Consider the following 20,652-nt stretch of genomic DNA (forward strand, 5'->3'; position numbering starts at 1 on the left):
AGGTGATAGGTCGCTGACTTTTATTAAAAGATGTGCTAGAACCAATAAGGAAGATCGTTATAGCCATGTGATGTCTTTCCACAGTACGCTGATAAAATATTACGTGTATTAGAGCGTTCTTTTTGAGCGTCACTGCTGTGTGACAAAAGTAGGCTCAATAGGAGGCTTTGTTCCCCCAGTGGAGACTGCCAGGTGTAAGACATCCCGTCCCAAGATGTGGCCGGTGATTTCTGGCACAGAGAGTCACCGTAGAGAGGACATATTCCGCTGTCTAGTCTCTCCTGACTACAGCTGGTGTGGGGGGATTGCAAAGTAAGTTAAAAGTGGCTGACTTTCTGCAGGCGTGTGAATGCCCGTGTGTGTTTGCGTGCTTGTGCGAATTTGTGTGCGCCCGTGTGTATGTTTGCATTTGTGAATGTGTGCGTGTAAATTCGAACGTGAATACAGGGGTGTGGATACATGTGTGGGTGGCGTATAATTGCATGTGTGTGTGTGTGTGTGTGTGTGTGTGTGTGTGTAATGACTGTGTAATGAATGATTTCTAAAAGTAAACGATTTAAAGGGCAAAAGACAATCACTGCAAATCTTTAAGGCACACTTCGTGTCCCAGTCTGCGTACGGGTGGCCATGAAGTCCAGTGATTAGCCACCTCTCTCAGCTGTAATCCGGCCTGTCCACTTTGACCACCAGGTGACCAACATGGCCCTTAATACCGACCCGACGGGCACCTGTCATTGGTCAGTGTGGGAAGGTCAGCGGCGGCCATCCCCACCTGAATAGCCAATGGTCAGTACTCTTGTTAAGTGCGATTAGTAATGACTTGGGGTTGAAGTTATTTGAGACACAGTGTAAAGGAAGACCCCAATTAAGACTGAGCCGAGGACTTACCCCTGTCTACTGTGTCCAGTCACAAGGGTCCACTGTGAGTTTGGCCACTGTTCTGACCGTCTCCACACCTGCTCGGACGCTCAAGGAAACCGTCCAGCCTCATTTCTTGGTAATCTCCCTTCACATCGTATATAAGGTGGGCCTATGATATCGCCGGATTCCCTGCCTGTCACCCTGGACTGTGCTAGATAAGAGACCAGTTGAAGGTAAACAGAGATTAGGATTAAGATAAATTATTTGTTGATGTATTGCTCTGGTTAGGGACTTTAAATGTGTTAATACTCAATGTGTCTGCGAGGAGTCCGAGGGAGCTGGACAGGCCGGACAGTGGGTGGTCAGGTAGGTCAGTGGACAGAGTGTACCGTATGACCCTACTGCGAATATCATGATGTCGAAAACCTGGAGAGAGAAATGGGGTTTGATTTAAGGTTGAACTTATTGGGTTAATTATGGCCGCTCACAGCACTACAGTGTGTGGTTATTCGTGAAGTGAGACGTAGCAAGTTTATTTCTGTGTTCCAAGCCACTCATAATACTCCGGAGTTAACATCCATATGCCGTTGTCTGAATACAAAGGAGGTGTACGTCGGTGTGTGAGTAACCCCCCCCCCCCCCTCTACACACACACACGCGCGCAAACACACACACACACACACACACTACTTCTATCCCCATATTTCTCTTTTTCCACCCGGGATGGGGGTCGGTGGGGGGGGGGGGGGTACACAGGGGTGCTACAGTCAGGGACAGATCGGGCGATATATATATATATATCGTAGCATAACGTGAATAGAAATCACCCTGTGTTTCATATGTTAGCTTTTCCGTCGTCTGTCCACGCGATAGAAGAAAGAAGAAACTCTTACGTCCCACGTGCACCTTATACTTAATGTGATGAAGAGACGCTAGCTCAGAATCCTTAATTTAATCAAGGACGCTGTGGTGGGGATAAACGCTTTTATACTTTGTTGAAATTATCTGATATTAGCCAGGGTGAGGATTCTGTCTGAAGTTACCTATAAATTTTTAATGAACTGAAGTTTTGTTGAAATAAAATCTCTTAGTGTGGATAAATTAAGACGCTTTTAAAAGTCGCAGAAAAAGTTTTAAAATCATGAACTTTAAAAAAGGGAAATCTCAACTCCCTAAACACATTATACACGACAGAACGGAAGCATGGCTTAGCAGTCTCCAGGAAACATCCTCTGTGTCTCTTGGGATAGTTTAAGTGTTCTAAATTTATCACAATACTTCGTAGCCTATAGTTTGCCTCTGAACATTATCTCCGTTAATTATGACTAAGGAAGACTTAAGTCAACCACTAAAATTTGATTTTGTTATAATTGTTATATTTGCAGATAAATTCATAACGAAGAGGGGAAGGGGACCTCCTTTTAAAAGTCAGTCAAGTCACATCTAATATACATGTTCGTCCGATGTCGAGGCTGGCGTGAGGAGGGCATCCACTTGGAGAGAACCCAGAAAGCCGGATACAAGTTGTGGCATGTAACAAGGTGAGTCTTTGAAAAAATTGGTTAAATTGGATTTTAAGATGGGGTAATCAGCGTGATCAGCCTTCTTGGCCGTCATTTATATCATTTTTTCTTTGTCATCATATTTTATTCTGCTATTTAGCGCTCTTTTTCGTAAATTTATTCATTGTTTTAGTTTGTAGAATTATATATTAATTTGTACGTTCGTGTTGTTATTATAACTCCCCTCCTTTCACTTCCTTCACGTGAAGGGGAAAACAACCAGTCTCACATCACCAACATAACTTAACGATGACCAAGGGTCAGATGGCAATCTGGACCATTATGTCCCCCCTTGATAAAATGACCAGTCCCTGTAATTATGCGATGACATGAGTTAACGCCGTGGTATTGTAGTGGCCGTGGTCAAAGGTCCGGTCACCGCCACAGGTAACTTATACATATGTAATAAGGAGTTACGTTATAGTTAATGTGTATGCTGATAACCAGAGATTTCCACGCTAGATTCTTGTATTGTTGTTTTCGTTAGCTAAATTATTTTTAACCTTAGGGCCCACTGAACAAATGAGAAAGATAAATGCTAATTGCAATACGCTACTTAGCAACTGGTTTGGCTGGATGGCAAGCTTTCACACCTAATGTATTTTATTTTCTCTGTAGACATTCTTTCTTTCTTCATTTATCTCTCCCACTCTCTCAGTTTGTTTTAACCAGTGTTTTTCCTGTAGAAGACAGATGTTAATTAGTGTACGGGGAAGACTTGTCTGGTTTTAATGAGCATACAAGTTGTGTCTGGCCAGGATATTAATGGTGTTTTTGGTGGATTTCTTCATCACTGGAAAGGAAACTATTCTGTAAACAAAATGTCAGTCAGTGTCACTGTAGGAAAAAAAAAAAGAAAAAAAAGAAAGAAAGCGCTCTCTGCAAAGTCTATCTCAGCTTTCGTTTAGATCGGTTGAAATTAAAATTCCAACATGACATCAGTAAGGTCAAGGTTGAGCCTAAAGAACTTCTATCAGTTCGGTGTTATTGTTGTTGTTATTGTTGTTTTATTTTTGATAAAATGGGATATATTGCACAACAGAGAAAAAAAGAAAGAGAAACAGTCGGTGTATTAATCAATTGTAAAAACAGAGTTTAGTATAAGTAAATTGAAAGATGGATAAATAAATAAAACCATGAGAGTGTACCCCTTGTAACGGACATATTTTACATTTAATGAACTGGGCGCAGAATGAATTAAATATCTTTAACTAATTCGTAAAGATAAATAGATGATGATTCACAAAACTGATATAACTGTATAAACAGCCCCGTAGATGAAGGAAAAGTACATATGTAAAGTCTTTAACAAAAGCCTATAATGTTACCGAAATGGCAGTGTTCACTTCAATAATTAGGTCATTGATTTGTCAAGGTGATTGATCTGCGTTCACTACTCCGTAGCTCGCTGTTTTCACGCCAGTTCTTTTCTTATAACCTGTAACATTACTGCCTTTAGGTTATTCTTTATGACGGATCTCGTATTATTAAGATATCTTGTTTCTTTCCAGTCTGTATGAATCTGGGATTTGTAGTCGACAAAGTAGTATTTTGTAAGGCAGGGCTTAACAGCAAGTTATATAGTGCTCTTATGGTCTAATCATCCACGCGCCGGCACACACGCCGCCACCCCCCCCCTCCCCCCTGCAAACCTGATGCATGTCGCCCTAACCGACTATAATTCATAAAGTTCAAGTTGTAACATTTATTTGTCGCGCACAATGTTGTTACAGTGAAGGGTAACATGCTCTATGTGCAGAAAATAGCCCCAGACAGACGCTTCTGTGCAGCCAACCAATGCAGTGAGCGATGCATGCAGCATTGTCCCTTAAGCCCCCTTTACACTGGACGGCTTCTTTTCTGCGTCATGTAGTACGGCCCGTTTTAGGGTGTATTCCCAGAGATTTCGATCGACCTAACTCCCTGGGGGTTCAAGCTAAATTGCAGTCAGCCGAGCGCGCACCATAGTTAATTACCCCCTTACAGCTTTCAGGAGGCGGGACAGACGCTTAAGCCGGCTAAGCTGACAGTAATCTAGTGAGACTCCCCACAGGGATAGATCGATCTAAAATCTATGGAAATGGGGTCTTAGAGTAATAAAAATCTTCACGTGCCGACAACTGGTCGATTATTGAGCATACATTTCGCAACCAAAACGATGCTTGTGCCTCCTTTCTACGACCACAGCGATGACAGTTTCATGGTCGCACAAAGGACGTAGAAAGGACGCCGTCTAGTGGATAATATATCCACACGATGGGGCTGCCAGGTCTCATTGGACGGGTTATATATTATATCATTTCGTACACATGTTACGGAGAAAATCTGTATTCTCACGAGGTCCTGGGAACGATCTCAGTGACGGCAACTGCGACTCAGCAGGTGTGATGTGGCAAAAAAAAAAAAAAAAAAAAAAAAAAAAAAACCCTGTATGGGTGTGAGACGATTTCCATTTCTATCGCGACATGCCTGAAACAAAGTAAATGCCCAGGTGACATTTCTTGCACGCACCGTCTTGGTTACATCTAACAATGTCTGCGTTATTTGAGCTGTAACACAGCCCCGCTTAACGTGATGGAGACGAGCTAAAACCCCCTTTACACTGGACGGCGTCCTTTCTGCGTCCTTTGTGCGACCATGAAACTGGCCAGAACGCCGTCGGACGCTCAAAGAACGCACAGTGATTGCTAAGGTCGCACAAAGAACGTTCAAGCATCGCCGAGGACGCCATGGACGCCGCGAAGTTTTGAGCATGTTCAAAACAATCGCAGAGAGAACGCGATGGAGGATGGTCGCTCAATGGACGCAGAAAGGACGCACAAGCATCGCCGTAATCGCAGAGAGGACGCACCAGCATCGCCGCGGTCGTAGAAAGGAGGCACAAGCATCGCTTTGGTTGCAGAATGAAAACTCAAAGATCGTCCAGTGTTCGGCACGTTAAACATTATTTTTTTAAATGTCAAACGGGGCCGTGCTGAGGTATTTTTCACCAGACAGGGATTCTAAGGGCAACAGTGGTCTCATATCAGCCTCCGATTGTTTTTTCCCCTAAAATTCATGAAACGATCCATTTTTTTTTTGAGGTTATTATAAAACGAATATTTTGCCTTTTTTTACAAGATGCATTAATTGTCAGAACTTTTTGCAGAATGCGTCATTTGAAAACGGATTCAAATATTTTATGTTGTGTCAGTCGCACTTTCTCGTTTTCGGCGCCTGTCCTTCCTTCTTATAAGGATAACAATGAGCATCTGGCCGATAATCAGTCCATACAGACCTTGCATCACTATAGTTTAAAGCATTTATTGCCATTTATTTGTTTTGTGTGCTGGAAATGTTCTTTATTAGATGACCTGGTTAGAACCGATGAAAAATATGAGTTAGAATATAGAGAAGGACGCCCAAACAACGCTCATCGGTCAAGCAGGATGCAGAATGATCGTAGAATAGACGCCACTGATCGCCGATGAAGGTACAAGAATGCTCAATGGTCGCTCAAACATCGCAATGGACGCCTTGTTTTGCAGAGAGGACGTACAGTGGAGGCAGGCAGATTGCTCGCAGTTTTACAGGTAAAATCAAGATTCGGTCGTTCAAAGGACGCACAAGGTACGCAGACGCCTTTACACTGAGACACGATTTAATTGCTTTGGCGACCGTTGAGCGTCCTGGTCACATTTTTGAACGCAGAAGGGACGCAGAAAGGACGCCGTCCAGTGTAAAGGGGCCCTTAGGAAAGAGAATGTGACGATATCATTTTTATTAAGCCCTGTCTTCTCTGTCTTCTCCATCCGCGATATCTGTGATTATTGTGTACGTGTAAATGGGTCATTTCAAGTATAACAGCTATTTTTTCATAATTTTACCTACCATATTTTTCATAATTTTACCTATCAGAACTTTTGTAGAAAATCCTGAAATATCTTACTTATTACAATAAAATTTTCACTTTCCTGTAAAGCTTTATGTAAATGCAAAAATGATCAATTCATCTCCAACAGGGGAAAATTTATAGCTGAAAATAAAGCCAAAAATGTCAGGCCTGTATAACGCTATTAAAGATAGAAAGCCACACCTATTAAAAGCCTAGAAAACCGCAAAATTAAAATCATTGTTACACTTATTTTTTATTAATATCATTATATTTTTACTTATATGAACCAATGTGTCCACCATGAAGAATTTAAATTATCACTGTAAAATCAATTTCTAATGGCATTAAATTTTGGGTTTAGAGAAAAAAGCCATTATGTGTTAAATGGTCTAAATACAAGTTTTTTTTTTGTGCAGTGATTTATCTAGGTCAGGGGCGTATCTAGCTTATCGATCTATGAAGGTCACATATCAATCACAATCATTGATCACTGCGACCGTCTGCATAAAGATATAAACATTAATGTGCACACCCATCATCAAAATTACAAAATAACATAAGACATTGAAAAAAGTTAGTGTATATATCTAGTGACTTTTCGACTAGGCGAGAGAATCGTAATAATAAACTATATTGCTATTTGGGCGGTTGAATTTGGTTTTGTTTTTCTTTTTTCTTTTTTAGTTCTGATATCCTGTTTTATTATTGTGATCTTAGTCTAATTTATTTAAATTATTCTACCTATATCATCTACGTATAAACTGTTGTTCTTAATAATTGATCAGAAATACACGCAATCAGGCCAACAGATTTCCTTTACTTCTCCTTTTTTCGATATTAATGTTACAGTACTATTCTCCCCCCCCCTCCTGCAAGAAAAAGACAGCAAGAAAAGCTTCCTTCTAACCACAAACTTTTTTTGCAGGGTAAATTCTAGTGCATAAAATCATCCAGATAAATCTTGATTTCAATTTTCTTACGTAAACAAATGTCGTCACGCATTGTAGGCTGTGATTCGTTCAAACCTTTTAGGGTAAAGAATCTGAAGCAGCGTATATCAGGTGTCTAAAAATAATGAAGTCATATTGCGTGCTACGTGCAATTCCTCGCTGTAAACAGTTGCAAAATACTCTCGAATGTCATTTTCTCACGCGTCAAAATTTTCTCACGTACTGCAGGCTCCGATACTTTAAACCCTTTTTTGGGTAAAGAATCTGAAGTCTAGAATTGCGGGTGTCTGAAAGCCGAAGTCACATGGCGGGTGACATAATAGTGCCATTCTTCAGCTGGGTGAAGAATCTTCACGTGCGAAGCAGTCAGCCGGATTATTCTGGCTGGCGTCTGGTTTATAATTTAGGCAGCTATAATGATTTGTTGTGGTGTCAGTTTTTCGTCTCTATGTAGTAACTTTCCGCTGTAGCATGTATATAAATAAATCCGTTTCCTCCATTCAGAAGGAGAAGAGTGAAGAGATAGAAGTGTCAACAGCAGGCTTTCAAGTCGCAGGCAGTGTAAAATAATCTCAAAGCAGGGGAGCGCGGAGATTTGATACGAAGAAGACAGTCGGTTTGGGACAAAATATACCACTTTCAGTGTGAGGTCCGCTTAAGAGTGAAGGGGAGACGAGTCAGGACACTCTCCCTTGTCACATCCCCGCCGATAAAGGCTCACTAGTGAGCAGTTTTTTGTCCCGGTAAGTTTGTACGTCAGTGTGCAGACTCTGTTTTGCCTGAGCCGCCTGCTTTCTGACTTCGGGACGCCGTATAAACCTGCTCAACCTGCCTATCACTAATATCACACAATTCATGAAGCAGCATGTATTTTGTCTTTATGTATAAAGAGCTTTCCTTTATTTATAAAAGCTTTTCCCTCTTCTTTTACAATCTTATTTTAAATGACATGTTCATCATAATAATAATGATGGACCCTTCCTATAGCAAAGCATGTGGATTCATTTTTCCTGGAAATTTCCAAACTTACTTTCCGTGATAACTTACATGTAGGTACACCATATTCAGAACCGTTCACAAAATTAAGATCTATCAACTGGTTTCTAACCTCTCGTAGTGGCGACAGGGATTAATGGACGCCATTCGTTATGATGAAAATAAGAAATAACAGCTTGAAAACGGGTTAAAAGATCGCACATTTTTCAACGATTTTTAGATAAGGTATACCAAGACGGTACATGGATATTGATAAAATTTCTTGGAAAAGCCATTATGTTGGCTTTAGTGAGACCTTATGCCTATTTTTTGCCCTGAATTGTAATGTCTAAAGCACGTGTTGCACAAGTAATTTTTACTCATCAAGATATGACTGCTGCATAGCTACGCGAATGAAGTTTTCTTCTGTATTTTCTATATTGAGAGATAATGGAAAATCTTTACTACGCCGTTCCTCGCACACAGTTCTGCAGCCATTGGAATCCCCAGCGAAAAAAAAGGACATCTAGAAGCAGGCTTGACAGCCAAATGCCTTTTTCAGTTTCAAACCAACCTGAAGGCGTTCATAGTCTCCAGGGTCCTCCAATGCTGCAGCCATTAGCCAAATGATGTAAAACACATCGACCTTTGCCGCTAGCGGAAATGAAGAGATAGACGTGTCACTTCTAGGTCCCGTCAACAACCCCTGTCAATACTCTGCAGGAAACGAGCTCCGATCCACGATTCTTTCTAATCTGGCTTGTTGACGGAAAGATCACTTTAATATCCGATACACAGAAAAAGATATCATTGCAAGATGTTGGTAATATGCATCATTTCTGTGCTTGCGATATTTTTTAAATCAAGTTTTGACATGTTTTTCCTGATATTACTTATTATTGCTCATAGAGGTGGAAGCAGCAGTGTCGTACATATATAACTGATGGAGGATCTTTTGGCCTGTCTACCGATTTTTCCTCATGTTCTCATCAGAAACTGATGTTTTGTTTGCAAGGAAATCGAAACAGAACATTGCTATGTCCACGACATACTCTTGTTTTTGCTGTTTCTTTTTTTAATATGTTCACAGCTCTTCTTGAATTGTCCGATTGTTTGATCGCTACTGCATTATTTGTTTTCGATACCGTCATAAATGCTGTCTTCATCTAATTTAGGTTATCATTATTCCAATGTGTCATATTGTACCGATTTCATTAGGAAAGTGCTGTATACACACATCAGTATTCACACCACTTATAGCATCAAGACAGGGCTAATTAGTTGTGCCATATAGCGATCAACCATGCGGGTCACGTGAGTTCCAATATTTGCAACTGACAGAACGTATCACCTAAAGGTTTTAATTTGCCTTCAAACACGGTTTCGGTTTTTCTGTAATTAGGGGTTATTGTTTAGAAAATTGCTAACTGCTGTAAGTTGACATCGTTACACTGCTAATCAACCGTTGCACTAGAATGTTACAGGTTCAATCAAATTACCTTGGCACTGTCGTTTATCAGGCCAATAATTGGATTTATTGTTTTAGTTCTGGATTTTGTGTTAGCACGTTAAGATTCTGGATTTTGTGTTAGCACGTCTCTCAATCCCATGTAAAAAAGCCCAAACCTTCCAATCGTTCATCCCAAACTGTTTTCTCTCTTCGTCTTTTATCTGAGAAAAGGTATTAGTTGGGACCAGAAAATCTATATAATGGCAGATACATTTATGTGATGTCTGGGAACAAGCGGCCACCAAGAGCAGATACATGTACCATTAAGCCAGGGTGTAGCACCGTGAGGTGATCCGTCTGGGTTTCTTGTATTATCCGTAGAACATCTTCAGCATTTACAGATAGGACTTCGAAGAGCAGACAGTCTGAGTAGTAGACTAAGGCTGTATTCCCAGAGCTTTTAGATCGATCTATTCCCGCGGGGAGTCTCACTAGATTACTGTCAGATAATCCGGCTTAAATGTCCGTCCCGCCTACTACAAGCTGTAAGGGGGTAATTAACTTTCGTGTCCGCTCGGCTGACAGCTATTTAGCGTGAACCCCCAGGGAGTTAGGTCGAACTAAAGTAGATCGATCTAATCTCTGGAAATGGGGTCTAAATCCTCCACACTACAATTGCGATGTCTCGTGATGAATGAATCAATTTTTGATTTTGCCAATAGAGTGGCACCAGTAGAGTGCTATCCAAACTGACCCGTCTTGCCCTGTTCTTCTTGCAGACGAGCCGGGATGAAAAGACTCCAATGGCCTAGGCAATATCTAGACGGAATTATGCCAAGTTTAATGATTTTCGTCAGAAATATTACTTCTGTTAATTAATCTTTATGCCCCCCAAGGCAAATGTGGGTGGTGGGGGGGGGGGGGGGGGGAGGGGGGAGGAGTGTGTGTGCCCCTCATTCGTTTATTAAAACAATAGATTAACAACAATAGACTCTCCGACCTTGCCAAAAAGGGTCAAAAGACTGATCTAAGGTTTGCACAGGGACTTGAAGATTCCCTTTATTATTTTTTTCTCACTGGGATGGGGGCAATGGGGTCTGGGGGGGGGGGGAGAGGGCATCCAACACCTTCGTGTTATTTTGGATCTTTGTTATTTTGACTTCTGCTCTTGCTGGTGCTATAGAGTGGGGGTAAAGGAGAGGGGGGGATGTAAAGCAACTCACTCCTCAATCGCTGTATTGAAGTCTAGACCCTACTTTGTCAAACGTACAGCCGTGGAACTACACCGGACTGTTACACATGGTATTGATGTGTTTGCCTATGCGTTTTCATCATGTTTTGATGAATATACAATCTCTGTGGAGAAAAATGAAATGTATTTCATTAAAAAAAGATGTCTCGGTTACTGGTCTATCAAGGTGGCAGTGGCAGATTATTTCTCTCGGAGATGGATTAAGAAAACCCCCGTCGTCCGTCAGAATGGCTCGATTTCAAACCGCACAATTGAAACGCTAACAAGTTGGCTCTGTCGGCGTCAATATCGAAAAACCACTACAAATTTGATCAAGCGAGGCTGATATAATCCACGGAGAGATTTTGATTAATCATCGTAAAAAATGGCCTGTCAATACCTCTGACGGATGCGGTTAGACCACCAGGCGTGCGGCGTCGAGGCAAACCTTGCAAGAGCATTTTCTCTCTCTTAAATGCAAAGGAAATTGTTTAATTTCAAAGCAGTAAATTCCGGTGACATGGTATAATAAACGTGACTTTCTTTCGTAAGCAAACTTTTATAGGCTCAGCAAACAATAAACGGCTGCTACAAAGAGAACGCGTGTTTCGTAACAAGACGAATATATTACTTTGTGGTGAGTCAAACTGCTCGTGTGACATTGTGTGGTACGTTTCGCACAAATTAAACTATCTGTTGTTAGGTAAGTCGGCGTCACTGTCATTAAAGGTACTCAATCTTTGCCGTGTGCAAATAACACGTAGGGAAGCAATTTTCAGGTTTTCTCTCTCTCTCTCTCTCTCTCTCTCTCTCTCTCTCAGACTGGAGGGGGAACAGTAGCAATTTTACGTGTGGGGGTGACACGATAAAGAGACAGGCACTATGTAAGTTTGTGTTGTTGTCACGCAGTACTGCTATAGGTAAATATTATTTAGATAAATATTATTTTTATTACATTTTCTGAATACTTTAAAAGTTCTTAGAGCCAGTGAAGGTTCTAAGCAGTCACAGTGATATACATCACCCTTCATCAATACCATTAGGCTAATCAGTTATTTCCACAGTCCATTGGCGCATATATATTGTACTATTAACATGTGGATCAAGTGATGGAAGTGAACGGAGGAGATATGGTCCTTGTTTTTGCCAGCGGCGACAGCGGCGGAAGCAGCAATCAATTATATAATAATAATAATAATAATAATAATAATAATAATAATACATTTGTCAATAAAGAAATTCCCGGGCTCACATTTATAAGTAATAAATGTAAAACGACCACTTTATTCCCCTGATTCAAACAGCAGGAACTGACTCTCAGTACGAACTCTTGTGAGTGTCCGCCACACTGCCTAGCAATATAGATTGTGACAGTTTCAGTAACCCTGCAGACATAGACTGAAATACATTCATATGCATAGCCTGTTCAGTTAGCAATTAAAGCGAACGTTTATATTCATTTTGACCACATAGGTTACTCAAAATTATCAACCGAGCTTTCAGATTAACCTATTCTATACTTCATCTATGAGACGTGGACATTTGAACGGTTCACGAGATCTGGTCACCGAGGCCACATTTGCATAATGAGTGGTAATTAAAGAAATGTTAATCGTACAACGTACATTCACCTCTCTTACCCTAGAGATTTAAACACTCGTGAAGGCATGTGAAACCATTTTGCTGTCATTTCAATAAAATGAACTAGCATTTAATTACGACTATATTTACTGGTATAAAAATGTATACTCAATATATGCGTCCATTCAAGGTAAACAGAAAAATGAAAAATAAAGTTAAAAACACATTCGCAAATTTCAATATTTCTAAAATTCTGGTAAAAGAAACCGATAAATTTATTTTTTGTGTGTAATCATGCAAATATCTATCGATACATGCCTTGGCACAAAGTTCATATTCAGTACGATGGTTAGAGCAAGGAAACATATGGTTAGAGTGACGAAAATAGAATAACAACGCTTTTGTATAATGTTAACAAAATTAATGTTAAAAACTCAGACGACACGCACTTAAAAGGTATTACGATATGCATGTTTAATTTACTGATGAATTTGTCCTTAACTTCAAGAATATTTTCACAATGCCTGGTAACGAAAAGATTTTGCAAATTACTTTGTAAGAGAATGCAGTGTTGACGTGTTTCGTGTACAACATATCGTCACCATATCGTCTGCAAATCATGGATGTTTCTGAAAGACATTTTAAATGGCTAAGAATATTGATAATGACCTGCGACAAAAGAAGTCACGATTTTTTATGCCGGGCGACACCGTGAAAGTAGCCGCAAGCTATTGATTGCGTTATCTAAAATAAACATTCTAGACACACACCCACACTTCGTTTGATCTACTTGTTATCAGATATATGTATGGAACAAATAACTAAGAGGCCAATTTGACTTTTCTTTATCGTTAAATGTATGAAGTATTTGATTACAGAAACCAGTTGAAACATTTCTAAAAAATATGCCATCGAAATGGCTAGCTATAATGTACAATACCCCCGGAAAAACAACATAAAAGTCTACGGGCTGATAGGGAAGGAACACGAGAACACTCGGGATCAATGCTGCACATGGTCTTTAGGGAACACTGAGAAGTACAGATAACCGCTGATGCTCTTACGGCGGTGCACAGAGCCCCCAATCTCCCCCGATCGCCAGATTTTCTGACAGTTTTTCCAGATTATCTTTGCTGGCCCATCCTCCGCAGTGCGTAATTAACAAATTTAATTGTCAACTACCAGGCATTTAAATTGCATCAACAAGTCTCATCACATCTATTGTCACCGACGTTAGTAAGAAAGTCACGGAACGCCATCACAAAGTAACAAGATCGTCAACGAGCGCCAGATCCTTTGCTGCTTTTTAATGCATCCCACGGCAGCACACTTACACCCCATTTCCATAGATTAGATCGACCTACTTTAGATCGACCTAACTCCCTGGGGGTTCACGCTAAATAGCTGTCAGCTGGGCGGACACGAAAGTTAATTACCCCTTCACAGCTTGTAGTAGGCGGGACGGACATTTAAGTCGTATTATCCGAAAGTAATCTAGTGAGACTCCCCGCGGGGATAGATCGATCTAAAATCTATGAGAATAGAGCCTAAGGCAAAAAGAAAATTGGTCATCTCTGTTCCACGTAGCCTTCCCTAACTCCACTGTATTCAGTATATAACTCAGCTGAAGCAAAGGCCCTTGGCTTGTATGTCGTCACAGTACCACGTGACCCAGATATGTCGCAATTTTTTTGCATATTCGGTTAAGGTATTTTTAAAACGCCTTTATTTTCTACTAAGAGGTTGTTTTTATACTATTCATGGGGTGGCAATCGATCCCAACATATTTGTAGTGTGCAGATTGAGTGCTGGATCTACGAAATTCGAAAATGGAGGTTAATGTGTCTCAAACCCTTTAATGTATCCGTCCATCTTTTAAACTATCGAAACCGATAACGACGTCACGAAGGAATAAGAGATAAGAGGTCCTCAGTGTGGCGGAGAGATTGAAGAAATCCTATAATGGCAAAATCCAGAATGTATAAAAACAGCGGAGATCTAACTGGGCAATGAAGGCACTGATGGTTTGAGATAGAAGACAAACACGGACCCGTATCCTCTGTGCCCGTGTGCCGCTGTGTTCTAAGCTCCCAGTGTTTTCATGATTGATCGCGACTGGTTTCTCCGAATTTTGATACCTCCTTTGAGATTCTAGGCGTTTTTAGGTTCATATCGACATCACTGAAGTAAGACAAGATAGTCCTTCTTGGTAAAATTCTTCACAGCCAAGGGCATCAAGGTCAAACACACGACTGCATTGCGGCATTCAACTTCACCAGACGACAAAAATAGAACGCATATAATAATAATAATAATAATAATAATAATAATAATAATAATAATAATACGAGCCCCATTTTAATCTATTTGCAGTAGTAGGTCTTGGTTTTGCAAGGTAACCGGCTGTATACGGAACAAGCCGTATGCGGAATAATTTCAATTAAGTCCATTGGTTGATCTCTGGGGATTGCTGCACTCCAAGGGATCAGATAATTTTGAAAAACAGTTTGTTTTTTTTTTTTTTTTTTGGGGGGGGGGGGGGGAGAAGGGGGGTGTCTTTATAACGTGTATGATTTTCCATTTCTTTATCCCAGTCCACCAGAAGCTACATACATTTTCCTTCAGTTGAGCGTCTAGATCAGTACCACAAGCAATATGAATAATATGTTTGACTGTGTATATAACACTTGAACAGCATTTCTATGATTTCCCCCAGTCTCCGGTCCTGCTCTCTGCCGCCTACAGATACATGTGTTATAACCTGGTAATGCAAAGTCAACCAGACTGCTGTGCCGGCCTGAGCCTCTCTGGAATATCCTGCATTTGCCAGCAGAGTCACATGAATATGCATGGGCACGACACGCTGTAGATGAAATACGTTTAAACTTTTGCATTTGGCACGTTTATGAACATCTCTGGATCGTAAAACGGAGCCTGCATTTGGCAAAATGGTCAGCGACTGATCCAGGTTTTATTATTGTTATTATTTACACACGGTACTGACTTATTTTATCTCTTGTTAAGATTCATGTAAAGGACTATTTGGATCTATGTCTTCATTTTACCTCACGGTTGTAGTACTATCAAAGTGTAAATATAGCTCCATTTGCATTTATTGACCTGATCTGGGCGCGCACTTGAGTCGAACCAAAATTTGCTGTGTGGAAACACATTTTATGGCCGGGGCTTTTAAGAATAGTTTGGGAGACCAATAAATAAATAATTAAATAAGTATTTAAGTTGAAAGAATAAATCCCTTAGAACAGTTGAAATTAACAAGGTCGACCCATCCTCTCACCATCATGTTCCGAAAGGGAAACAAGATTCCCCCAGGGACGGGGATTACTGACGGGTGGGGGTGGGGGGGGGGGGGCAGGGGGTACACGACCCCCAGATATTATTAAAATGTATTTTTATTTTGGGATATCTGAAAAATATTAGTTGTTTCCTTCTTCCACTCCACCGGAAGTCTTTTTCTTGTTCTTGACGGCAGTACCGCAGACAGCGTGTGGACACTAACAAGCCATGTGAGCGTTCTCTCAAACCCCCCCCCCCCCCCAACATTACAGGGACAAGACACCTAGGAACTGGACAGTGTGGCAGACGACACTGCTGACTGGCTGATAGCAGACCTAACATACCTGTTAGCTGAAACCTGAGCGTTCTCTCATTTCCTTTATTTCAGAGACCAGACGCGAAAACCCGGGCAATGTGGCAGACTATATATAATGAATTGTAAACTTGGGATTAACACAAGCTTCAAAATCAATGGTTTACTTTTTTTCTACCTTTGAAGCAATACACCTACATGCTTCTGTCACATGTCACTTGTCTGATAAAAGTAAATTATTGAACCTCCATTGTTGTGAAGATTTATAATTAATATATACTGTTGTCCTCTTTCATTCTAGTGGATAAAGCAGCGTCAGCAGTTTATAGGAAAACGACAAGAGGGTTTGCTGCTTTGAACATAGCGCATTCCGCGTGGCTCTCCACCTAAAGTTGACTCACAACGCAACTCGTGCTAAGAGGAAGACGACACAACGAGGACCAGAAGACACACGTTGAATGCAACGACACAACCATCCCTCAGGACGCACGCGCTCTGGCAGACCTAGCGCCGCCATGAGGTTTAAAGAACGATTTATACAGTGGGAACAAAACAGTCGACTCCGCGGGCGATGGGTGTTCTTAATTTTCGTCCTCTCCGGGATGCTTCTCGTCGGAGTTCCGTTTCTATTGATGATACTTGGAGGACGTGTAGGGCCAGCCGGACAAAGATTTGGATTTCTAGGAATTCTAATAGGCCCCGCAGTTTTTATATTTTCTTGGACGATGTATTGTGTATGTTCTCTGGGGAGAGAGTGCTCCCAAAACGTTACTTTGGATGATGAGAAGGAGGTAAAAGTTAAACATGAGAATAGCAGTTCGGGTGGAGGTTATTTCACAGACTATGCTAAGTACAGGGCGGCTAAACTGAAAAGTGACAGTACGCCTGCGCACAGTACGTCGGCGGGGGCGCCAACGATAACGACGCTAGTTTTTGAGGAGAGCGAAGCGCGCTCAACGTCGGAACCGTCGAGTCCCTTTTTAGATAGGGACAGCGTCTCAATAGCTGAGTCAAACGTGACCTGTCTCGAAATCAGAGACAGCTTAGCCAAAAAATATTACTACAGAGTGTTTGATGAAGATTTAGACGAGTATGCCTCTTTCGAACCTGTTAAAATACACAACTCTGGGCAGATTAGGCACTCGGCAAGTTTGGACAGAGAAAAAGTCAACAAAGCTCCGATTGTTTTACCGAACAATTTACACGCGTCGGTGAAAACAAAGGATAACGTTAAAGGCCAATCAGGCGGCTTATACAAGGATAATACAAAGGAAACGTTCCATATGCTCTCCACAGAATGGCTGGCTCATATCGCCAAATAGTGTTCTGGGGCTGAGGAATAATTCATCTTAGGTGCTTTTTGACGGTGTTAATGCTGACAAAATTTTAAAGATTTTCATTTCTATAGCTGTACTTAGATGGTCAGAAAATTTGTTAAATGACATGTTAGCTTAGAGGTATTAGACAATAAGAGGTTTTGATGTAGTCTAGGATCCAAAATAAGAATCCTTGACGTAATATTGGTACTTCTTTACACAACTATGTGTTCTCCAAATAATTAAACCGTCAACTGTTATTGCAGCGTGGTGAGTTATGTCTTCACTTGATTAAAAACCGTTCCATTCTCGGTTTGATAATTTTCACAGCCGTATGGAGACAGTTAGGACAAGGGCCATTTAAACCGAAGCTCAGATTGACTTGCGTCAACAAACGACCGATCTAAAGAAAGCCTTGTCTGAATTAGCTTTTGCAAATGGACGCGTTCTATGTTGATGTGTGCTAAAGTCGTACACCCTCGCATAAAAACAAAAATAATTGAATAAAATAAAATAAAGTGAGGGAGCCAACTAGTTAAAGAAATGCAATTAACGGTGGGGGTACGTAGAATAACAGCAAAATTATTTACTTGAGCTTGAATATCTGTTGTCTAGGGTCTTGGCAAAGCGACGAAATACTAAAATGGCCAACGTATGTGTACAGGATTCCGTAGATCGCTTTTCACTATGCTTAAGACCGATGTGACGTGACATGGCCAAATGCCCTGACCCCCCCCCCCCCGTACCCCCCCTTCTCGGTTCCAGTGGGGTTCAGAAAACACAATGCGGTACATCTCAGCAGACGTAGTTTTTGCGATTAGCTCATCTCGAGACTCACCTTACATAATATGGCGATAGAAGGGACCACTTGGGATTAGGTCTGCTGTCCAACGGGGGCGTGGCCATCAAACTAACTGTACTGACCACTGACTGTTTACACCTAGACTAGCGGTCAGTGAAGGTCACTTTACTCCAATCAGTTCACCCCTCTCCCTAGCAGAGCGCACATAAAACTTGCCAGGTGTAACAAGACTACCAAGAATGGTAGTCTTAGGAATGGAAGTTCGGGGTTACTCATGCTTAGTACATGTTAGGGTTAGTCGGAGTATTAGGGTTGGTATATGGGACGGATGTCACCTGTACAAAGTAAATAGGAACGGACGACGGTTTCTAGCCGACTTCCATTCCTGTTACACCGGCACGAGGGTCGTTGTTTTTGTTAACTAGGGGCATTTACAGTGATACTATCGTAGGTAGTTCGCAGAGACTCTAGTTGATTGCAATTATAAGATTAAAAGTTCAACAAGCTTTTCCTGGCGTTGAAATCTGAAATGTTCATTCTGATCTTGACCACACTCTCGAATAAGTCCCAAAATTCTCGTGTGATTTTACGGCATTTTGCGATACTTCGGATAGTACTGGGTGAATGCATTGTTTCATTTAAATACTTGGAATTTTGGCAATTTTTTCGGGAACCTTCAACAATGTCCTCGAATCACCAACTGGTGAACAGCTAATTTTCACCTCGCGTCCCTGAAGGCGACAAAAAACAAACATTTATTATTAAATGGAAACATCACCACCATACAGTAAATGGACAGATTTCTGTGAAAGATCGATAAACGCAATCATAACGATAACAGGTCAATTAAACAAGTGTAAATGAAAGGTCAATTAAGTGCATATTGACAACATAGTAGACATTAGGTAACTGAAGTGCAAGTGACCGAAGATTTATATGTGTTTTGGGGTTTTAAAAAGTCATTAATCATGTCAAATTGTTCTCTGTCCGCCGCCGCCAGCTGTACATGCCAGAGGAGGTGTGAAGCCACGTTTACACTGGGGTTATGGAGTAATGGGACGATCCAAGCCCGGATGATTTTCATTCACGCTGTGGAGATGACTCTTGGCAGGGCAAGATCAGCAACGGGGACGGGAGGGGCGGAGTCTGGGTGGAGAGTTTTGACTGTCGAGGACCTAAGAGAAATTCAGTGAATATTTTTTTCTTTTTTGTTTTCAATCTGATACAGTGACCATGTACCTATACTGCAAATTTCGCTTACGTTTCCAAGAATCCGTGTTGTCTTTTGTTAAAAAAATGAAAGATGCTATCACTTGTTTTCCTCTTCTGAACATCTTGTCCTCAAAATTGGATTCTACTCATCCGGGGCATTTCTGAGAACCACATTAAGACATCTGAATGCATACACGATATTCATCACGATTTTATAGTCTGCCAGCGATTTACAGTTTTAACTATATAAGCTTGACCAGTGAATGAGTTATGGTTTTTCTATTGGATAACAACTCTCTCTCTCTCTCTCTCTCTCTCTCTCTCTCTCTCACACACACACACACACACACACACACACACACGAATGCTTTAGAGTCTTGTGTCCAAATCATTTGTTATTGTGGTAGAGAAGACACTTGACTGCTTGACAACATAAATCGATAGTTTTGTCAAAAAATGTTCCTCCACCTTACCTCTACCATCCAAAACTTAAGATAAGCAATGGAGGGGGGGGGGGGGTATAAAAAACTACGCACCTGAAATTGACTTATTTCAGTACATATGTTGAAAATGAAGTAAATAAATTGCATTGATATAGTTTTTAAGAAGGGAGCAGTCAACTTAACAGAGTCAATATTTTAAGTGTCTCAAACATTTAAAGCACCGAAACTCTCAAACGGGAGGTCTGCAAAGACAATGTCAAAGACTACGTATATTTATCAATTGATCAACTATATTATTGGCTTTCAGTTTTACCAGGGTTTCTGTTAATATCATCAAAATATTGATTTTACATGTTTTAAAATCCCTGTGCTTTCTAGAATTTATAACTGAACATTCAAACTTAAATAACAAAATAACACAACAACAACATCAACAAAAACAACAACAACAACAATGATAATTATAAAAATAATACACGCTGCTATTTCATTACAAAAGAGGACCAGGGTTATGTCCGGTGAATCTGAATAAGATGTCACGTGTGTAAATACTCAGGCCTTATAAACGAATTAGGCGTTTACCAACAGTACCCGCAGTTCTTTTAGCACTAACAACCATTTTAACCACATAAGCCACAAAATTACCAGCACTACCAGAGCGGATGAATTGTTAGTGCTAGGTATCACTTTGCTGGTGCTAAATAATTGCGCGGTGTGTTGGTTAATTCATGGGTTTTGAGATTAATATGGGCGTTAGTGCTAAAAGATCTGCGGGTACTGTTAAT

The 20,652-nt window shown here is 40.8% G+C and overlaps 1 long non-coding RNA gene across 2 annotated transcripts; it reads left to right on the forward strand.

The window, feature by feature from the left end:
- The first annotated feature begins 355 nt into the window (after window positions 1–355).
- On the forward strand, window positions 356–17,670 carry LOC106158197 (uncharacterized). Of its 2 annotated transcripts, XR_015334490.1 has the most exons (4): window positions 356–1,094; window positions 2,247–2,402; window positions 7,752–7,990; window positions 16,396–17,670. It is a non-coding gene; the product is annotated as an uncharacterized LOC106158197 (long non-coding RNA). The 2 variants fall into 2 exon arrangements; XR_001237881.3 differs by lacking the exon at window positions 7,752–7,990 and having other exon boundaries at window positions 628–1,094.
- Window positions 17,671–20,652: the final 2,982 nt, after the last annotated feature.

The sequence above is a fragment of the Lingula anatina genome, chromosome 5 (genome assembly GCF_051362555.1).
Source record: "Lingula anatina isolate TDL-2025a chromosome 5, LinAna3.0, whole genome shotgun sequence".
Lineage (NCBI taxonomy): Eukaryota > Metazoa > Brachiopoda > Lingulata > Lingulida > Lingulidae > Lingula > Lingula anatina.